Here is a 24,351-nt window from a genome sequence, read left to right on the forward strand (position 1 = left end):
TAAAATTTTTAAATGTTACTTGTTTCATTAACTGCAATAAATATTAAGTCATTTCTTTCAAGTCTCTGAAATTATTTTACCAACTGAGCTAAAGACAGTTTAGAGGCCAACACAATATATAGATCAAATGTACACTGGGAACATGTATATTTAAAAAGTACATGCATGTACCGAAACCACTCTGAAATTTATATGTGAAAGTTTTAGTCACTCAATCATGTCCAACTCTGTAACTCCATGGACTGTAGCCCACCAGGCTCCTCTGTCCATGGGGTTCTCTAGGCAAGAATCCTGGAGTGGGTTGCCATTTCCTTCTTCAGGAGATCTTTCTGACCCAGGGATTGAACCCTGGACTCCCATATTGCAGGCAGATTCTTTACTGTCTGAGACATCAGTCAAACCCTTATATGTGACGAAGCATTCAGTTCAGTTCAGTTCAGTTGCTCAGTCGGTCCGACTGTTTGCGACCCCATGAACTGCAGCATGCCAGGCCTCCCTGTCCATCACCAACCCCCGGAGTTCACTCAAACTCACGTCCATTGAGTCCGTGATGCCATCCAGCCATCTCATCCTCCATCGTCCCCTTCTCCTCCTGCCCCCAATCCCTCCCAGCATCAGAGTCTTTTCCAATGAGTCAACTCTTCGCATGAGGTGGCCAAAGTACTGCAGTTTCAGCTTTAGCATCATTCCTTCCAAAGAAATCCCAGGGCTGATCTTCAGAATGGACTGGTTGGATCTCCTTGCAGTCCAAGGGACTCTCAAGAGTCTTCTCCAACACCACAGTTCAAAAGCATCAATTCTTCGGTGCTTACAATAAGTATATTTATCTGGCATGACTATGTGATAAGATACCTATTACTTAGCCATTCTCAGTTTTTTTCTAGTTGAACTCTGATATTTTCAAGAATGTAATGCACTAAGAAAACCTTGTAGATTCCCATTGAATTACATTTGTGTTGCTGACCCATATATATGATCAATTAGATATAAGCTTCAATCTACTAGTGACACTTCCAAAAAGCTGTTGTTATCTAAAAGCAGTATTAAACTTGACTGATATTCTTTTGCCTTTCACTTTCTCCCTTCTTTTTTAAAAAAATTAATTAAGTAATTATTTTTATTTTTGGCTCTGCACTGGGTCTTCACTGCCTTTGTGTGAGGTTTCTCTACTTCCTGAGAGCGGGGACTACTCTTCATTGCAGTGCACGGGCTTCTCATTGCGGTTGTGGAGCAGAGGCTCTAGGTGCAGGGTTTCAGTCGTTGAGGCACACAGGCTCAGTAGTTGTGCCTCAAGGGCTCTAAAGCCTGCTCCGAGGCATGTGGAATCTACCCAAGTCAAGGTTCAAACCCATGTTCCCTGCATTGGTAGGTGGATTCTTATCCGCTGAGCCACCAGGGAAGTTCCACTTTCTCCCTTCTTTTTTTTTTCTTTCTTTCTTTCTTTTCTAAATAGTTATAGCAGCCATCTTGCATAAGGCAATGAGTAACAGAATAAGGAAAGAAAGATAAAATCACCCTTGAAAACTGATTATATCATACAAGTACCTACACCAGCTCTGATCTTCTTTATGCCTGAGGTTTTCTGCTGCATGAGAAAAACATATTGCTATTTACATAACCTGCAGTCATATATTCCCGTTATGTTAAGCTGGGTGTTTTAATTTTGCAGGTTCTTAATTATTCAATTGAACAGACACATGCTGATTTAATAACGTATGAATAGTATAAAATAATATTAAATTTTTCTATATTGAGAATAAGGGAAGTCAGATGATACATCTGTTATGCAGATTCAAGCAACAAAATATTTAAACTTTCTCAGAGAGATGGCACGTGCTTGCTAGGAGGTGTCATTTCTAAATACAGGCAACAGTATTATTGAAGTAGTGAAATTCACAGAGATTTTCAGAAATAAAAGAAGCTAGATATCTACTCACCACACAATTTAACCTGAGGGATAAAAAGAAATTCATGAGGTGGTCTAAATATGAAAGGACATTTAAAACAGAAGGATCAGTATGTCCAAATGCATAGAGACAAAGAGTGGCACAGTATTTTTAAAGAATGACAAATAATTCAATAACTGTAATTAATAAGCTCTGAAAACAGCAGAGATCTTGTAAATTGAGCCCATCTGTAGCACTCAGTACTGTGTCCTGGACTGGTACACAGTAAGGACTGGTACCTCAAAATAGTAATGAAATAAATGAGTAGATAAATACATTCACGAAAAATCACAAAAATTTGGAGTGGTAGAGGAGAAAAAGACAGAAAACGTATATCCATTCTTGTCTAGTGGTAACTTTTTTCCTTGTGTCTCTCACAACCAGGTTCTTACTATTTAACATGATAAGGATAATTATCTTATGAAGGCTATCTTGCTTTGAATGATAAAGCATTATGCCTGTACTCATTCAACATTAATAAATAGGTATAATTTATATAAGTTTGCTAAGCATTTAATATCAATAATGTCAGACACTATAGAATTTATTTTTTAATATAAATTTATTTATTTAATTGGAGGTGACATTATAGAATTTAAAAAACAAATGTCAGATAACAACTGCTTAATTGACTAAGTCAAAAACATAAGCAAGATTTCAGCATTTTATGCATTAAAAAAATAATTTGGGGATACTGTAGTGAAGTTATATCTGAGAAATCTATGTGTCTAGTATCAGGTCAGATGAGTTATTTAAAACAAATAATTTAGAGATTTGATTTTCTTAATTTATAGGAGTAAATATAAATATTTCCTGCAAGATAACATATATTTTTAAAAATTAAATGTCTGTCTAGCCAATCTCCATTTCATCCTGAATTATAGCTTACTTTTACATAAAGTCATAAAAATTGCATTCTTCCAATTTCTGTTGGTAATCAACTGTGACATTAAATGGCATAAATCTTTGTTCAATTCATTTCCTGCTTCTTCGAAGAAATGAAAATAAAGTATATCTCAAAATGATGATTATAGAAAGCACAAGAGATTCTAACTTTTTGCTAAGTTCTTGGAAGTTTTGATTTGAATTTAAACCTTTCCTGCCATTCACCTGTAGCAGTAAAAGAAAACTTGCTAAAAAAAAAAAAAAGAAAACTTGCTTTATTTTTGAACTAAAGATGATAGCTTAAAACTTAAACTTTTTATTATTTCAGATCAGTTTGAAAAGTATCATTCAAACATAGTCCTGTGTTTTCTAATTCAAACCTCAGGCAATGTCAGTGAACATAATAGCCTAATGTAAGGGTGGCCAGGCAGCAAGAACAGATGAGTCCAAACCAATCTCTCTCCTAAGACAGACTCATTCTGCTGTATTGGGCACATTTCTAGACCAATCTGTGCCTAAAGTTTTTCTTATCCATAAAAACTAGATTTTTTATAATACCTTTTTCAGACGGATGATCTGAAGGTTTGTGAGTTAATGTATGCTGCTGCTAAGTCGCTTCAGTCGTGTCCGAGAGGGCAACCCACCAGGCTCCCCCGTCCCTTGGATTCTCCAGGCAAGAACACTGGAGTGGGTTGCCATTTACATAACTTTAAATCTGAAAGATATTTTAAATTACAAATTTTTAATTATTTGTTTTAGTTTTGGCTACACTGGGTCTTCATTGCTGTATGGGGGCTACTCTCTAGTTGCGGTACACAGACTCCTCACTGTGGGGCTTCTCGTGCAGCGACGGGCTCTCGGCACTCGGGCTTCCGTAGTTGTGGTTCATGCGGTTAGTTGCTCTGGAATCTTCTCAGACCAGGGACCTGGTCTGCATTGGCAGGTGGATTCCCAACCACTGAACCACCAGGCAAGTCCTTAAATTACAAACTTTAAGGCAGTTTTTTTTTTTTTTTTAAATGAAAAAAATTTCAAGCACAGCAAAGTAGATAAAGAGTATAGTCGAATTCCCAATACATATGAAATGTTCAAAAATTATCAAGATTTTTCTTCTTTTCATTAATATTAATGAAATTCTTATCCACTGAACTTCTAAGAAAAGTCTCAAAACTTATATAATTTCATTCCTATATATTTGTTTGCATTTTTTAAAATAGGCAGTTTTTTGCTAAATTGTTCTGCTCATATGACACACATAGAGTAATAAGAAATTCTTGTAATCATTAGATGTACACTTGATTCTAGGACAACCACTAAAAAAGTTTTTTAAAAGAGTAGTATAGCTGATATGTTAAAGAAGGAGATAAAATGCAATAATTTTTAAAACCCTCAATTACAACCACAAAAGAGAGTAGGATGGAGGATAAAATTGGAACCAAGAACACAGTAAAAAATAGAAAAAGGCAATGCATAGCTTAGATATTAATCCAGCTAAGTCAATAATCACTTTGAATATCAAGGTCTACATGTATCATTTTATAAAAGAAATTGTCAGAGTGGACCAACAAACAAGACACAAATAAATATTGTCATCAAAAATCTACTTTAAAGACACATAGATTTAAAATAAATCAATGAAGGAAAATATACCATACTAATCCAAAGAAAGCAATAGTAGCTGTATTAATTCAGAAAAAAACAAACTGCAAACTATGGACAGTTATCAGGATTAAAGTACATGATGATAAAAGACTCAATCCCCAAGAAGACATATAATCCTTAATATGTATGTACCCAACTGAAAGTAAAAATGCATGAGACAAAAAAACAATAGAATTGCAAGGATAAATAAATGAATCTCTAACATATTTGAAGGCTTCAATACCCAGCTCTTAAGAAGTGAACACATCCAGCATGCAGAAAATCAGAAAATCAGGAAAGACATAGTGAAACTCAGCACCATCAATCAACTTGATATAAGTGACATCTATAGACTACTTTGAAAATGACCATAGAGTTCACATTCTTCTCAAGCTCACTTGGAACATTCAACAAATTAAACCACATTTTGGGCCATAAAACACATCTTGACAAAACTAAGAGAATAGATATCATACGATGTCTGCTCTCAAACCACCATGGAATTAAACTAGAAATCAGTAATAAAAAATAACTGGAAACCCTGAAATAATGGAGATTAAATAGCATCAGTTCAGTTCAGTTCAGTAACTCAGTCTTGTCTGACTCTTTGCGACCCCATGAATCGCAGCATGCCAGGCCTCCCTGTCCATCACCAACTCTCGGAGTTCACTCAAACTCACGTCCATCGAGTCCGTGATGCCATCCAGCCATCTCATCCTCTGTCGTCCCCTTCTCCTCCTGCCCCCAATCCCTCGCAGCATCAGAGTCTTTTCCAATGAGTCAACTCTTCGCATGAGGTGGCCAAAGTATTGGAGTTTCAGCTTTAGCATCAGTCCTTCCAATGAATATTCAGGACTGATCTCCTTTAGGATGGACTGGTTGGATCTCCTTGCAGGCCAAGGGACTCTCAAGAGTCTTCTCCAACACCACACTTCAAAAGCATCAATTCTTCGGAGCTCAGCTTTCTTCACAGTCCAACTCTCACATCCATACATGACCACTGGAAAAACCATAGCCTTGACTAGACGGACCTTCATGGGCAAAGTAATGTCTCTGCTTTTGAATATGCTATCTAGGTTGGTCATAACTTTCCTTCCAAGGAGTAAGCATCTTTTAATTTCATGGCAGCAGTCACCATCTGCAGTGATTTTGGAGCCCCAAAAAATAAAGTCTGACACTGTTTCCACTGTTTCCCCATCTATTTCCCATGAAGTGTTGGGACCAGATGCCATGATTTTCGTTTTCTGAATGTTGAGCTTTAAACCAACTTTCTCACTCTCCTCTTTTACTTTCATCAAGAGGCTTTTTAGTTCCTCCTCACTTTCCATAAGGGTGGTATCATCTGCATATCTGAGGTTATTGATGTTTCTCCTGGAAATCTTGATTCCAGATTGTGCTTCTTCCAGTCCAGTGTTTTCATGATGTATTCTGCATAGAAATTAAATCAGCAGGGTGACAATATACAGCCTTGACGTACTCCTTTTCCTATTTGGAACCAGTCTGTTGTTCCATGTCCAGTTCTAACTGTTGCTTCCTGACCTGCATATAGGTTTCTCAAGAGGCAGGTCAGGTGCTCTGGTATTCCCATCTCTTTCAGAATTCTCCATGGTTTAATGTGATCCACACAGTCAAAGGCTTTGGCATGGTAAATAAAGCTGAAATAGATGTTGTTCTGGACTCTCCTGCTTTTTTGATGATCCAGTGGATGTTGGAAATTTGATCTCTGTTTCCTCTTCCTTTTCTAAAATCAGCTTGTACATCTGGAAGTTCACAGTACACATTGCTGAAGCCTGGCTTGGAGAATTTTGAGCATTTCTTTACTAGCGTGTGAGATGAGTGCAGTTGTGTGGTACTTTCAGCATTATTTGGCATTGCCGTTCTTTGGGATTGGAGTGAAAACTGACCTTTTCCAGTCCTGTGGCCACTGCTGAGTTTTCCAAATCTGCTGGCATATTGAGCTAATTCAGACTTTAATTGAAGAAAGTAGGGAAAACCACTAGACCATTCAGGTATGACCTAAATCAAATACTTATGATTATACAGTGGAAGTGAGAAATAGATTTAAGGGAGTAGATCTGATAGATAGACTGCCTGATGAACTGTGGACGGAGGTTGGTGACATGGTACAGGAGACAGGGTTCAAGACCATCCCATGGCAAAGAAATGCAAAAAAGCAAAATGGCTGTCTGGGGAGACCTTAGAAATAGCTCTGAAAAGAAGAGAAGCAAAAAGGAAAGGAGAAAAGGAAAGATATAAGCATCTGAATGCAGAGTTCCAAAGAATAGCAAGGAGAGATAAGAGCCTTCCTCAGAGATCAATGCAAAGAAATAGAGGAAAACAACAGAATGGGAAAGACTAGAGATCTCTTCAAGAAAATCAGAGATACCAAAGGAACATTTCATGCAAAGATGGGCTCGATAAAGGACAGAAATGGTATGGACCTAACAGAAGCAGAAGATATCAAGAAGAGGTGGCAAGAACACACAGAAGAACTGTACAAAAAAGATCTTCATGACCAAGATAATCACGATGGTGTGATCATTCACCTAGAGCCAGACATACTGGAATGTGAAGTCAAGTGGGCCTTAGAAAATATCACTAAGAACAAAGCTAGTGGAGGTGTTGGAATTCCAGTTGAGCTATTTCAAATCCTGGAAGATGATGCTGTGAAAGTGCTGCACTCAATATGCCAGCAAATTTGGAAAACTCAGCAGTGGCCACATGACTGGAAAAGGTCAGTTTTCATTCCAATCCCAAAGAAAGGCAATGCCAAAGAATGCTCAAACTATTGCACAATTAAATAACATACTTTTAAATAATACATGAGTCAAAGGAGAAATATCAAGAGAAATTTAAAAGTAAAATTAAAATGAAAACTAAATAAAAATAAAAGCACAAATTATCAAAATATGTGAAATGCAGTAAAAGCATGCATTAAATGCTATGTTATAATGATTTTGTCACCGTTTTCATTTCTTTAAGAGAGATGGGATTAAAAGTTTCTGGTGCTATGAATAGAGGAAAATCTTCAATGTTTGATTCACTCTAATCAGCCTTTAAATAACATTCTAATTGTTCATAATGGGACAGAAAAATATCAGCATCAATTGATGTTGAAGGAGAAGTAAGGAAAACCCTGACTAGTTTAAAAGAATAAGCAGAAAAAAGAGCCAGACACAAAAACCATCAGAGGTAGTTGGAAGAGCTCTCCCTGATATTCATGATGAAGCGGTTCTGTAAATTCCACCAGAAAGAAATTCAATAAAGAGGTGAATAAATAGAATTCAAACATTGACCTCCAAACCCAACTTTATTGCATAGAAATGAAATTTCAGAGGATTATGAAGTGACCAGATGTGGAGAACCATTTCTTATGCACAATGCCACTATTTTGTTGCTCAGGATAACAAAAGAATCAGTCAGTCAGTCCGTTCAGTTGCTCAGTCGTGTCCAACTCTTTGTGATCCCATGGACCACAGCATGCCAGGCCTCCCTGTCCATCAACAACTCCTGGAGTCCACCCAAACTCATGTCTGTTCAGTCAATGATGCCATCCAAGCATCTCACACTCTGTCGTCCCTTTCTTCTCCTGCCCTCAATCTTTCCCAGCATCAGGGTCTTTTCAAATGAGTCAGCTCTTTGCATCAGATGGCCAAAGTATTGGAGTTTCAGCTTCAACATCAGTCTGTCCAATTAACACCCAGGACTGATCTCATTTAGGATGGACTGGTTGGATCTCCTTGCAGTCCAAAGGACTCTCAAGAGTCTTCTCCAACACCACAGTTCAAAAGCATCAATTCTTTGGCACTCAGCTTTCTTTATAGTCCAACTCTCATATCCACACATGACCACTGGAAAAACCGTAGGCTTGACTAGATGGACCTTTGTTGGCAAAGTAATGTCTCTGCTTTTCAACATGCTATCTAGATTGGTCATAACATTTCTTCCAAAGAGTGAACATCTTTTAATTTCATGGCTGCAGTCACCATCTGCAGTGATTTTGGGGCCCCAAAAAATAAGTCAGCCACTGTTTCCACTGTTTCCCCATCTGTTTCCCCACTGTTTCCCTACTTCCCATGAAGTGATGGGACCAAATGCCATGATCTTAGTTTTCTGAATGTTGAGCTTTAAGCCAACATTTTCACTCTCCTCTTTCACTTTCATCAAGAGGGTATTCAGTTCCTCTTCACTTTCTGCCCTAAGGGTGGTGTCATCTGCATATCTGAGTTTATTGATATTTCTCCCAGCAATCTTGATTCTAGCTTGTGCTTCATCCAGCCCAGCATTTCTCATGATGTACTCTGAATATAAGTTAAATAAGCAGGGTGACAATATGCAGCCTTGACATACTCCTTTTCCCATTTAGAACCAGTCTGTTGTTCTATGTCCAGTTCTAACTGTTTTTATTTACAAAACTTATGACAATGTTCGATACTTAAGTGCCAGTACACATTATTCAGTGATGACACCTTCAATATGGTACTAACACAGTCCATTCAGTTACTTACTATGCACAATGCAGTTTGGGTTATACTATGGCATTAATTTATGTGCTAACAATGAGAAGATGAAAGGAAAGTATTTGCATTTGCACAAGAAAGAAGTCTTGACATCAACCCTTCACTGGGTATGATGGATTTCAAGGTTGCAAATATGAATGCAATTTGATTACTACCAAGAAATGCACAAGGAAATGGATGCTTATTTTACTTTTCACAATCACAGTAGTGAAAAATATGTTCTTTGGGTGTAACGTGGAAATATATGACAGTAGAAAATGACTCTCATAAGGGTGCATCCACACTGTTTGGATTTCCATTTATGCCTTTGGAAAATGGAAATTAAATTTTGAGTACATTGTGGAGAATGCAGAAAAAAATTTAGATGACCTGGTGGATTATGTTGAGAGACTATATGTCTGTGTAAGATGTGGCAGGGGCAAAAGATCAGAAGCTCCAAGATTCCCACCAGAAATTTGGACTGTTTCTACATCATTACTGAACAGTGATTATGGAATGAACAGTGCTGAGGAAGGCTGGTATAGCAAATTCCACAAGCTGATAGTGCATCATCCTTCAGTTTTGAGATATATTGAAGAATTAAAAGATGAATAGCAAAGCAAAGAAGAAGTTATCACTCAGTTTCTTGGTGTTTACATTCTGGTATGACAACCAAATTCATGATGATAGACAAAAATCAGATTTTACAACTGAAATTGTTAACATATATAACAAATATAAAGCCAATAATTAGGTCAAAATATACTTGGGAGTGATTCCTCATTGAATTAAGAGAAACTCTGCCAAAATTCATGGGTAAGAACAAGAATAAATGTGAAACCCCAAATTCATCATGAATTACAATAAATATACTGTAAATAAATTTAAGCATTTAAAATTGAATGTTAGTGTTATTTGTATTTTTAACAAATCATGGACCAAATATTTCAATGGATGTTTTGGACAGGACCAATTTCAAGGAACTTTTCAGTGTGGACCAAATGGCTCAATGGATATTTTAGACAGAAGTAAATATCAGAGATATTTTGGTGAAGTAAAATGTTTAATTATTTAATGAATCACAGACTAAGTGTTTCAGTGGATGTTTTGTTTCAATGTTCAGTTATTATGAAGAGATTATACTAATTCTCTACATTCTCTTTCAGAGGATAGAAAAAGAGGAAACACTTCCTACCTCAGTCTATAAAATCTGTATTACCTTATTTAAATATATGTGTGTGTGTGTGTGTGTGTGTGTGTGTGTATGTGTGAATTAATAACTGAAGACCAATATCTCTCATGAACATAGATACAAAAATATTCAACAAAATATTGGAAAATCAAATCCAACAATGCATAAAAAGAATTATACACCACAAACAAGTCGAATTTATTCCAGATAAGTAAGGCTGTTTTAAACAGTTGAAAATCAATTAATATAATCCATCAGATCAACAGGCAAAAAAAGAAAATCACATGATCATACCAAAAGATGCAGAAAAAAGAATAAGACAAAATCCAGAATCTATATATGAAAAATACTCTCAACAAACTAGGAATAGAGGGGAACTTTCTCAACTTGATTAAGTGTAACTATAAAATACCTATAGCTAACATCATTCTTAACTATGAGAATCCCAAACTCACCTCATTACTATCAGATCACATCAGATCAGTCCCTCAGTCGTGTCCAACTCTTTGCGACCCCATGAATTGCATCACGCCAGGCCTCCCTGTCCATCACCAACTCCCGGAGTTCACTCAAACTCATGTCCATCGAGTCAGTGATGCCATCCAGCCATCTCATCCTCTGTCATCCCCTTCTCCTCTTGCTCCAATCCCTCCCAGCATCAGAGTCTTTTCCAATGAGTCAACTCTTCCCATGAGGTGGCCAAAGTACTGGAGCTTCAGCTTTAGCATCATTCCTTCCAAAGAAATCCCAGGGCTGATCTCCTTCAGAATGGACTGGTTGGATCTCCTTGCAGTCCAAGGGACTCTCAAGAGTCTTCTCCAACACCACAGTTCAAAAGCATCAATTCTTCGGCACTCAGCCTTCTTCACAGTCCAACTCTCACATCCATACGTGACCACAGGAAAAACCATAGCCTTGACTAGAGGAACATTTGTTGGCAAAGTAATGTCTCTGCTTTTGAATATGCTATCTAGGTTGGTCATAACTTTTCTTCCAAGGAGTAAGTGCCTTTTAATTTCATGGCGGCAGTCACCATCTGCAGTGATTTTGGAGCCCAGAAAAATAAAGTCTGACACTGTTTCCACTGTTTCCCCATCTATTTCCCATGAAGTGATGGGACCGGATGCCATGATCTTCGTTTTCTGAATGTTGAGCTTTAAGCCAACTTTTTCACTCTCCACTTTCACTTTCATCAAGAGGCTATTTAGTTCCTCTTCACTTTCTGCCCTAAGGGTGGTGTCATCTGCATATCTGAGGTTATTGAGATTTCTCCCAGCAATCTTGATCCCAGCTTGTGTTTCTTCCAGTCCAGCATTTCTCATGATGTACTCTGCATATAAGTTAAATAAACAGGGTGACAATATACAGCCTTGACGAACTCCTTTTCCTATTTGGAACCAGTCTGTTGTTCCATGTCCAGTTCTAACTGTTGCTTCCTGACCTGCATTCAAATTTCTCAAGCGGCAGATCAGGTGGTCTGTTATTCCCATCTGTTTCAGAATTTTCCACAGTTTATTGTGATTCATACAGTCAAAGGCTTTGGCATAGTCAATAAAGCAGAAATAGATGCTTTTCTGGAACTCTCTTGCTTTTTCCATGATCCAGCGAATGTTGGCAATTTGATCTCTGGTTCCTCTGCCCTTTCTAAAACCAGCTTGAACATCTGGAAGTTCATGGTTCACATATTTTTGAAGCCTGGCTTGGAGAATTTTAAGCATCACTTTACTAGTGTGTGAGATGAGTGCAACTGTGTGGTACTTTGAGCATTCTTTGGCATTCCCTTTCTTTGGGTTTGAAGTGAAAACTGAACTTTTCTAGTCCTGTGGTCACCGCTGAGTTTTCCAAATTTGCTGGCATATTGAGTGCAGCACTTTCACAGCACCATCTTCCAGGATTTGAAATAGCTTGACTGGAATTCCATCACCAGCACTAGCTTTGTTCGTAGTGATGCTTTCTAAGGTCCACTTGACTTCACATTCCAGGATGTCTGGCTCTAGGTGAGTGATCACACCATTGAGATTATCTTGGTCGTGAAGATCTTTTTTGTACAGTTGTTCTGTGTATTCTTGCCACCTCTTCTTAGTATCTTCTGCTTTTGTTAGGTCCATACCATTTCTGTCCTTTATTGAGCCCATCTTTGCATGAGATGTTGCCTTGGTATCTCTAATTTTCCTGAAGACAGAATGTGGTCCACTGGAGAAGGGAATGGCAAGCCACTTCAGTATTCTTGCCTTGAGAACCCCATGAACCGTATGAAAAGGCAAAATGATAGGATATCTAAAGAGGAATTCCCCAGGTCGGTGGGTGCCCAATATGCTACTGGAGATCAGAGGAGAAATAACTCCAGAAAGAATGAAGGGATGGAGCCAAATCAAAAACAATACCCAGTTGTGGATGTGACTGGTGATAGAAGCAAGGTCCAATGATGTAAGAGCAATATTGGATAGGAACCTGGAATGTCAGGTCCATGAATCAAGGCAAATTGGCAGTGATCAAACAGGAGATGGCAGGAGTGAATGTCGACATTCTAGGAATCAGCGAACTAAAATGGACTAGAATGGGTGAATTTAACTCAGATGACCATTATATCTACTACTGTGGGCAGGAATCCCTTAGAAGAAATGGACTAGCCATCATAGTCAACAAAAGAGTTTGAAATGCAATACTTGGATGCAATCTCAAAAACAACAGAATGATCTCTGTTTGTTTCCAAGGCAAACCATTCAATATCACAGTAATCCAAGTCTATGCCCCAACCAGTAACTCTGAAGAAGCTGAAGTTGAATGGTTCTATGAAGACCTACAAGACCTTTTAGAACTAACACTCAAAAAAGATGTCCTTTTCACTATAGGGCCTGGAATGCAAAAGTAGGAAGTCAAGAAACACCTGGAGTAACAGGCAAATTTGGCCTTGGGATACGGAATAAAGCAGGTCAAAGGCTAATAGAGTTTTGCCAAGAGAATGCACTGGTCATAGCAAACACCCTCTTTCAACAACACAAGAGAAGACTCTACACATGACATCACCAGATGGTCAACACCAAAATCAGGTTGATTATATTCTTTACAGCCAAAGATGGAGAAGCTCTATACAGTCTATACAGCTCTATACAGTCAGTGAAAACAAGACCAGGAGCTGACTCTGGCTCAGATCATGAACTCCTAATTGCCAAATTCAGACTTAAATTGAAGAAAGTAGGGACAACCACTGGACCATTCAGATATGACATAAATCAAATCCCTTATGATTATACAGTGGAAGTGAGAAATAGATTTAAGGGACTGGATCTGATAGATAGAGTGCCTGAAGAACTATGGACGGAGGTTCATGACATTGTACAGGAGACAGGGATCAAGACCATCCTCATGTAAAAGAAGTGCAAAAAAAAAAAAAAAAATGGCTGTCTGGGGAAGCCTTACAAATAGCTGTGAAATTAAGAGAAGGGAAAAACAAAGGAGACAAGAAAAGATATAAGCATCTGAATGCAGAGTTCCAAAGAATAGCAAGGAGAAATAACAAAGCCTTCCTCAGTGATCAATGCAAAGAAATAAAGGAAAACAACAGAATGGGAAAATTCTAGGTAGTTGGTTAATAAATTACAAGAATGCTTTTCACCCAGTGAAAGTATTTCTAGCAAATGCTAAGAGTCAATGTGTACAATAGCATACTGTAGTGTATAGTATGCTAGCTATTATGTGAAAGATGAGGATGAGAGCATATATTTATAAGCACATTCGGTTATACAAATATAAAATACATGTGGAAAATAGCCATATAAAGTAATAATATAGGTTGCAAGGAAAGACTAATGTAGAGATCAGATATGGCAAGTGGACTTTTTCACTCTTTATCCTTTCATATCTTTTGAATTTGAAGTATGTAAATGTATGACATCAACAAAATATACTAATTAAATATTTTAAAATTCCATGTATGATGTGTGGACCATGTAATATACTAGCAGTAATAAATGCTTCATCACATTGGAAATCTGTTTATTCAAGCAGGTATATTCATTTACAATTCTGCCTCTCTCTTCGATATTTAAAAGATAACTTGTGAATACATTGAACCCATATAATCCAGGAAAATGCCCTGATTTTAGGGTTAGCTGATTAGCATTCTGAATTCCATCAACAAGTTTAAGCCCTTTTCATGTAACATTCTATTTTCATAGGTTCTGGGAATTAAATGTAGACAATCTTGGTGGAGTCATTCTTTTGCCTCCTGCAATAGGCAACTTTTGGAAATATCTCCATTTATATACACTTTGCTCTTGTGTAAAATGGTGATACTAAAACCTCAAAAACAATTTAGGTTTGAGCTTTTTCTGCTTCGTGGAAGTCTCAGTTGTTCTATATTAAATAACACAGAGTTAGAAGTCAAGAGAGGCATAGCTACCAACCACGGGTAGGTGTCACCTTCCTGAGATGAAACCTTGAGCTATGTCCTTCCATTTTCTTGAGCTTTGATTTCTTACACTCAATATGAGAATAAAAATATGTACCTCATGGCTGTTGAGAAAATTAAGTAAAATAATGGGCTTCCTTTGTGACTCAGATGGTAAAGAATCTGCCTAAAGTGAGGGAGACCTGCGTTCAATCTCTGGGTTGGGAAGATCCCCTGAGAAGGGAAGGGCAATCCACTCCAGTATCTTGCCTGGAGAATTCCATGGACAGAGGAGCCTGGCAGGCTACAGTCTGTGGGATTGCAAAGAGTTGGACACGAATGAGTAAGTAACACACAATATATATAAAGCTCAAGAGACCCAGTGGTGAAACTATTTCAATTTAACAACATAAATGAATCTTAATGTTAAATTTTTAAAACTTGTAGAATGCATATGTTATATCACGATTTTTATGTACTCAAAACGCAAACAAAATTTTCATTTTTAAAGAGACACATATGTACAGCAAAACTATACAGAAAATCAAAGAAGTATAAACATGGAACTTGGAATCATGGTTGTTGCTGGAGTTGCATGGGAGAGAGATTCTTAGAGAAGCATATTAGGCACAGTTACCAAAATATTCTAATTAAGTAAGTGGGTAAATTTACAGAGGATGGATTTATAGCTTTATTATGACAATTCCAAAGTTATAAATAGGCTATCGCTACCTATCTATCCTTCTGTGTTCACAGTATGTTATGGAATAAAATATATTTAATTAGTAATTTAAAAAAATTCAAAATACTATAATTAGAATGAGTAATTATAAAATAATCTGCTAGAACAGAAATGTCCACTTATTGAGTAAAAATAATCATTCTGTTACCTTCCTAATGTATAAATTAGCATATTATTTATTTAAATATAATGAGAATAAGACTGATACAATAGCAGTAGAAAATTGAATAAAATCAAGTATTCTTAGAGGAATGTTGGTTCCATTCATTTAATATTCTCAAATAATACATTTCATTAAATTATGAATACTTTTCTTGATTCTAATTTCCTCTTTTGGAATGGATCCTACAGTCTTATTCACTCCTGGTAAATTTTATTGGATTCACCCCATAGTAAATCCTTGTGAGTGAACTCAGCATACACTTGAAAGTAGGAAAAGAAAAATGAACCTAAAGAAAATGGACCTGCATCCTTCAACTGACTTTGAAACAACCACAGAGCATTTTAAAAATTAAGTTTAGAGCTATTTATCGCAGTGAGAAACCTAGAAAGAAAATGCTCTTTACAGTAAAAGGAGGGGGGGGAACTGACTCCAAAGAAACAGAATAAAAGCTTCTTATCAATAAAAATGATCTAATTACTATTGTCAGGATCATCTTTTATGTAGCACCTCAACACTCAAGAGAGAACACCATCTGGGCAGATTTCATTTCAATGGTGAAGGTAACCTAGCTGAAATGGCAGCAATAAAATCTGCTTTCCAGATCTTTCTGATTAAATACTCTAGTTGAAATTCACTCAGAATTGTTAGGGAAACCACTGAAGTTCATTCGTTAATCCTTAAAAGTTTCATCCTGAAATCCACAAATTGTTTGAAGCCTCTTCTGTACTATAATCTGATTCATGTTATACATCCTTAATTGAACTGTAATTGTCTGCCTTTTTCAGTGATATAATTAAATCAGAATGACTCAACTCTGACTGAAGAAGCATGTGGCTTTAGTTCCTCTTTCGTTTTTAAAAGATTGCTGGTTTGTCAGTGAACTGAAATCTGTGGGGTTGGATTAAGGTAAATAAATGTGACTTCCAAAAGGAAATGTGTTGCCAAATAAATGGATGGCCTTCACTAAGTCTTCCTCTGGTGTAGAACTGCTCTGAGATATTTCTACTATGTGAGGTTTGCTGAGTTTATTACTAATAAAAGATTCTATTCATGGAGTTATTCTATCTTCTTTCCCTCCAGAATCAGAATTTGATTTGAAAGTATGCCAGTGATGATTTGGAAACTCAAATTGTGGTCAAAATTGTGAACATGTACAAATGCCTACCAGCTACATTTAACACTAATATTCTAAGTCACATGCACAGCAAAGACAGATAATTCTCCCTTTGAGAAAGGCCTATTTTCCCAAGCTTTTACTTTCTTGTCTTGCTACCACACACACACCTCACAAACACAATTCCACCTTTCTGTTCTTATTAATAAATAGCTTTAAAAAAAAAAAAAAAAAGATGGACTTTTCCTAAACTGGATTATTGTCTCCTTTTTGAACCGGTTGACTTTGAACTTGATAATGGTTCTTAAGGTATGCTTATGAAGAAGAATAATCCAAACACAGATTCTACTAATAACTGCCAAACAGAATCATTTACTACTTTTCATAAACTAATCAACCAGTCATTTTTTTTCCCTTTGCCTTCAAGTTTAGTTTAATCATGGTCTTGGATCAGTTGTGTTTTCAGTCAGTGCAATAAGTACCCTACATACAAATGAATTCTATTCTGAGAGCACATTCACAGGTCCAGGAACAAAAAAAAGATCCAAGATATGCTGCATATGAGACTCTTTTTATGATTCAAAGAAATGAAAGAATTGGAAAATGGAAAAATATATTCTAATTAATTAGTAATCAAAAGAAAACAGGAGCAGCTATACAAATAAAGTAAGTCCCCTAAATATGAATGAGTTCTGTTCTGAGTGTGTTCATAAGTTCAATTTGTTTGTAAGTCCATCAAAGTTAGCCTGGGTACCCAACTAACACAATCGGCTATATAGTACTGTACTATAATAGGTTCATAATACTTTTCTCACAAATATTACATAAAAAACAAGCAAAAATAAAAACATGTTTAATCTTACAATACAGTGCCTTGAAAGATACAGTAGTACATTACAACAGCTGGCATACAGAGGTTGGCATTGAGTGAGCAGGCAGGAAGAGTTATTGACAAGTAGGGAGAGGAGGTGGAAGATGGTAGAACTGAAAGATCCCCAACAAAAGGAGATGGAGGGCAAGCTGCAATTTCACTCACACCTGGCATTGGTGGCCCAGGTTCTGGTTCCTTGCTGGATTCAATCCTATATACCCTCTTGAAAAAATGATCCAGTGATGTCTGGGTGGTAGCTCTGTTTTTCTCATCACAGATGACCCAGTAGCACTGGATTGAATTCTGAATAACAACTGCAACCTCCGTGTACCTTTCTACATTCAGGTCCTGTTTCTCAAAACCTAACAGTGCCTCCTCAGATAAAGAAAATCCCCTTGCTCTTTCTGCATCATGAATGTCTTCAGTTTGTCAGTTACTTCTTCTTTCTCTTGTCTCTCTTCATCCTTCTTGGTGCCTGGCACTCCTTAGCAGCACTAGCTACAAGCATCACTGTTTTTATGGTTACTTTTGGACATCCTGGGCTTGAAATAAAGATGCTGCACTACTGTTCTCTATACAGTACTGTCCAGTAAAGTACACAAAAGCACTACCATTTATGGAGGATGCACGCACCTGACAACATGCAACAGATACGTGAACTAACTTGTGTGATTGGACATGTGAAGACATGTTTGCATCCTTGAAAGTTCTCAACTCAAAGGTTCATATGTAGGGGACTTACTGTATAAGTAAGGAGATCTTTCCAATATTGAGCAGGCTTAAAAAATAAAGCAAAATCAGCATATTGTGTTTTAATACCAGAAAGCAAGATTCCACCTATCTTCCTCCCACACCGTACATTAAAGCTTGAGAAACAGGGTCTCTGCCTTACCAGTTCTTCTCAAGAAAGTCTAGCCGTCAAACCCTGTTTAGATCCTGGGTGCCCGCTCCTACTCCTTTTCTTCTTAGAATTTCATTCTCCTGATACTCTCTATGCATCTCTGCTCACATGGACTGCTCTGTCCTTGTGTAGTTTTGCCTGTTGGCAACTACCTGTTCCTTCTTATTAAACTCTAACACGTTCACAGCTGGTATGAACCATCAAGTAATCTGTCATATCTTCTGGATGAAAAGACAGTGTTAGTTTCTCAGTCATGTCTGACTATTTGCAACTCCACAACTATAACCTGCCAGGCTCCTCTGTCCATGGAATTCTCCAGGCAAGAATCCTGGAGTGGGTTGCCATTCCCTTCTTCAAGGGGATCTTCCCGGGCCAGGGATCAAACTTGGGTCTCCTGAATTGTAGGCAGATTCTTTACCACCTGAGCAACCAGGAAAGCTCCTAATCTTTCTGGTTATCAGCAGCTAAATTGAACTTCATATCTGACTGACCCTAGTAAACATCACTATTTTCTTAATATCTGACTCCTCTGATCTGTTCTGTCCCATCATTCATTGACAGAACTTGAAAGCACATTTCCAAAAACCATTTAATCAAGTGTTTCTATTTGAATTGTGTAGATAATTGACTAACTTTTCAATTTTAATACATGTCCATTGGACAACATGGATGTTATGAACAAGCTCTAGGGTGTGTATTAAAAATCAGTTTCATCCAACATGTGCACTAGCTGGAGTTACACAAGAGATAAGAAAATAGTCCTGCTCTTAAGAAACTTTGTACAATGATACAAACAATATGGTAGCAAAATAAATTATCATGATGATTTTAAGTATTGATGGTTTTTAATAATATGAAATAGCAAACCAGGAAAAGATGAGAGAAACAACTAAATATTAGCATTCAACAAGGGCTCAAATAATTAGGAGACACTAGCTTTAGGGCAATCCAGAAAGATTGTTCTAAGGGAGAGAATAGCAAATGCAACATTTCAGAAGAAAGCATTAAAAAAGGTTAGATCATATGTGTCATTAAAAAGTTATAGCTTGAAATGAGGAAGCTGACATTCAGATTGACACAAAATAATTCTAGAAAAGAGCATAAGATTCATTAATATTAAATCTCATTAATAATATTAAATAACAAATTTCTTTAAGAAGAGCAAAGAAATTTGGAAGTTTGAAGACACACTCAGAATAATTATTGTTCTCAGATGGTATTCACACTTCTAAAAGTCCATAAAAGACAGTTTATTGTTGCTATTTTTATCACCTTTCATTTGTGTTTTTTCATCTTCATTTTGTTCTATAATTAATTTTCTCTCCAGGAAAATGTGCATGACTACTCTGAAATGTCACAATAGGCTTCCATTTCAGTAATTCCATATTACATGTTGTACAGCTGAAGATAAGCATGAATAAAGAGAAAGCACCTGATATAAACTATAGGAGTCCTCTGCTTTACTTGGTCTGCATGACCATGGAAGTTTAGACAGCAGTGACTTAAGTTTGTAATGATTAAACATTGATCATCACCTTTCATTTCAGAACTACCACCTTGACGCTATTATACATTTATACTAAATGGACAAGATACTCCAATTTTTATTTTCTTTGACAGTTCCCTCAGAAATGTTTAAATCTAAACTGAATGTGTTGGTGAATAGCAGTGGCAGCTGGACTATCTTTAAAATGTAAATGGTAAGCAATAAATCGCCCTTTCTGTCTTTGATCACAGCTAACTTAAGTTTATAAGTAGCATTAAGAGATGTTATACTAGTTTAATCATGATGCTAGACAAATTTGAGTTCAATTCCAGCTTTTGCCACTTCTATGCCTCTACTTATTAATACCTACCTATCATTCTACCTATCATAATCTATCCATCTACCTTTCAACCTACTGTAAATATTCAATACTGATCATGACAATCACATGAAAAAAAAATATCCAGTTATATCTCTTTATTGCACAAAGGAGAAGAATTCAAGGACATGGCCAAATTCATAGGCCTAGCTTTTTGGTGATAATCCATAGCCCTCTTAGCCCTTCACAAATGTATCAAGATAATCTGATGACTGTCTTTACCATTGAGCTGCCAGGGAAGCCCACTCTATAGGTCTGCTGCTGCTGCTAAGTCGCTTCAGTAGTGTTCGACTCTGTGCGACCCCATAGACGACAGCCTAACCGGCTCCCCCATCCCTGGGATTCTCCAGGCAAGAACAATGGAGTGGGTTGCCATTTCCTTCTCCAATGCATGAAAGTGTAAAGTGAAAGTGAAGTCATTCAGTCGTGTCCAACTCTTCGCGACGCCATGGACTGCAGCCTACCAGGCTCCTCCGTCTATGGGATTCTCCAGGCAACAATACTGGAGTGGGTTGCCATTGCCTTCTCTGCTATGGACTATTAATTCTTTGTCTCGTTTATTATTTTCTTAAATTTCTTGAAAGATTTTGTTGAGGAAATCGGGTTGTTAATATAACTATCTGAATTTTACTCATTCCAGCCTTGTGATATCCTTTAGCACTTCTCCTTTGTATTTCCTTCTTGTTAAACCAGAGACTTGATAATATTCAGATTTAAACATTTTAGTGAGACTATTTCTACTATCTATCTGCCTTTCTTTTTGCAGTGTTAGCACACATAGTTATCAATGCTCAAATCCATGAATTTTTAGAAGTCGAAAATTTTTATACTTTAAATCTATGGTTATTTATTCATTACTGGCTAGAAAATACTTTAATAAACATTTTATCAGCTGTTGCATTAAGCCAATGTAAATATTATGTAAAAAAGGAAGATTAAAATCTGACTTCTGTTAATTCACCAGTTTTGAAATAATGAGTTGCTCCCTAGAATCCTCTGAAAGTGAAATTGAGTTCACTTTTCCTCTTCTTTGTTAATATGAGTCATCTATGATTTTAATATATTTTACTCATTTTAACTTCTTGTAGTTATTATTCTCATCAATTCACTAATTTTGCTATCGTAGTTTATTCTCAGTGGCACCTGTGTTCCTTTGCATAATCTAGTGGTCTTTAAGAGTTTTCTAGTATTATTGCCAAAAGTTGTGGTCTGTCTTCTTACAGCTCAAAAGCGAATAAAGAGGCCTGGTTGGTGGAAAGGAAAGCTTGCGTTACTTGAGACGTCAACAATGGGGGAAACGATAATGGACTCCTGTCCAAAAGCCAACTCTCCTCCCACTGATAATCAGCAGGCAAGAGTTTTTACAGGTGAAGGGAGGGTCAGTCAGTTCAGTCACTCAGTCGTGTCCAACTCTTTGTGACCCCATGAATCGCAGCACGCCAGGCCTCCCTGTCCATCACCAACTCCCGGAATTCACTCAACTCACATCCATCGAGTCAGTGATGCCATCAAGCCGTCTCATCTTCTGCCGTCCCCTTCTCCTCCTGCCCCCAATCCCTCCCAGCATCAGAGTCCTTTCCAATGAGTCAACTCTTCACATGAGGTGGCCAAAGTACTGGAGTTTCAGCTTTAGCATCATTCCTTCCAAAGAAATCCCAGGGCTGATCTCCTTCAGAATGGACTGGTTGGATTTCCTTACAGTCCAAGGGACTCTCAAGAGCCTTCTTCAACAAAACAGTTCAAAAGCATCAATTCTTTGGCACTCAGCCTTCTTCACAGTCCAACTCTCACATCCATACATGACCACTGAAAAATCCATAGCCTTGACTAGACGGAACTTTGTTGGCAAAGTAATGTCTCTGCTTTTCAATATGCTATCTAGGTTGGTCATAACTTTCCTTCCAAGGAGTAAGCAAGCGCCTTTTAATTTCATGGCTGCAGTCACCATCTGCAGTGATTTTGGAGCCCAAAATATTAAAGTCTGACACAGTTTCCACTGTTTCCCCATCTATTTCCCATGAAGTGATGGGACCAGATGCCATGATCTTAGTTTTCTGAATGTTGAGCTTTAAACCAACTTTCTCACTCTCCTCTTTCACTTTCATCAAGAGGCTTTTTAGTTACTCTTCACTTTCTGCCATAAGGGTGGTGTCATCTGCATATCTGAGGTTATTGATATTTCTCCTGGCAATCTTGATTCCAGCTTGTGCTTCTTCCAGCCTAGCATTTCTCATGATGTACTCTGCATAGAAGTTAAATAAGCAGGGTGACAATATACAGCCTTGACGTACTCCTTTCCCTATTTGGAACCAGTCTGTTGTTCCATGTCCAGTTCTAACTGTTGCTGCCTGACCTGCTTACAGGTTTCTCAAGAGGCAGGTCAGGTGGTCTGGTATTCCCATCTCTTTCAGAATTTTTCACAGTTTATTGTGATCCACAGGGTCAAAGGCTTTGGCATAGTCAATAAAGAAGAAATAGATGTTTTTTTCTGGAACTCTCTTGCTTTTTCCATGATCCAGCAGATGTTGGCAATTTGATCTCGGGTTCCTCTGCCTTTTCTAAAACCAACTTGAACATCTGGAAGTTCATGGTTCACATACTGCTGAAGCTTGGCTTGGAGAATTTTGAGCATTACTTTACTAGCATGTGAGATGAGTGCAATTGTGCAGTAGTTCTTTGGGATTAGGATGAAAACACCTTTTCCAGTCCTGTGGCCACTGCTGAGTTTTCCAAATTTGCTGGCATTTTGAGTGCAGCACTTTCACAGCATCATCTTTCAGGATTTGAAATAGCTCAACTGGAATTCCATCACCTCTACTAGCATTGTTTGTAGCGATGCTTTCTAATGCCCACTTGACTTCACATTCCAGGATGTCTGGCTCTAGGTGAGTGATCACACCACGGTGATTATCTTGGTCGTGAAGATCTTTTTTGTACAGTTCTTCTGTGTATTCCTGACACCTCTTCTTAATATCTACTGCTTCTGTTAGGTTCATCCCATTTCTGTACTTTATTGAGCCCTTCTTTGCATTAAATGTTCCCTTGGTATCTCTAATTTTCTTGAAGAGATCTCTAGTCTTTCCCATTCTGTTGTTTTCCTCTATGTGCACAAATAGCACTGTCAGGTCTGGCAGTCATCTTGAAGTTGGTCACTGGTGGTCCAGCCAGCCTCATCTTGATTGTTTAAGTACAGTTAGTCTTTAGTTCCAGGGTTGGCTTGTTCCCATTTCTTTGAAGCCAGTTCTCAAAATGGTGGTAGCTTATGTCATGGCTACAGTCTGGTCATCATATACTTAACTTTTGCCACCTGGTGGGGGTTTCACTATCTATAAGACAGCTCATAGGATATAGCTCAGAATATTAGGTATAGCCCTGAAAGAGGACCTAAAGTTCCTTGATTATAGTTAATGAGTACATTATTATTATTTGGTCTCCTTTGACAATTTTCCTTTGTTTCTACATGTTCTCAATTCTCTGACTAAGCTTATTCTTTGGCTAAAGGTTTTCATAGACAGAAGGTAGGCTCAGGATATGGGGAGCAAGGGACACAGGGTCCTGCTTCTTTTCAGTATGACAGCATATTTTAAGCCCTTCATGAATACTTCTGGCACCAGATGTTTAATTAGCTATTTCTTCATGAAGTCTGGTTTCTTTGGTGAAAGAAAGTGTGCTCACTGCTACAGAGTTGGTCCCTTTCTGAGCTTTTTTGGTAATACAAGCTTGCAAATATGTCCTTTGTTTACAATATAGTTTGAGTTCACAGTCCTGATTTCAAATCAGCACTTTGGGATTTTTATTTAATGGGCATATGTTTTTGGTTATATTTGTTATGATGGTTTTTAACCATTTGAACCTCTCTCTGTTTTCTAGAAACTACTCATTATTTGCTGATTCTGCTTTAGTTATATAACAGAACTCAGAAGTGGGATCCATATAGTACTTAAATAGTTCCTACCACAGCACATACTATAAAAAATGGCACAAGCTCCCATGTGCTCATTTTTTATTCTGGAACAGTTGAGGAATTCCTCCATGACACGCCCAAGAGTGCTTATAATACATTCTAGCAAATCTTAATAGTTGACTCAGAGTCTGGACCTTGTCAAGTAAAATGCTTTCACTGAGGATTTTACTAAAAGTCT

The sequence above is a fragment of the Bos grunniens genome, chromosome 5 (assembly GCF_055505025.1).
Source record: "Bos grunniens cultivar Pamir isolate PY7600 chromosome 5, Bosgru_T2T1.0, whole genome shotgun sequence".
Lineage (NCBI taxonomy): Eukaryota > Metazoa > Chordata > Mammalia > Artiodactyla > Bovidae > Bos > Bos grunniens.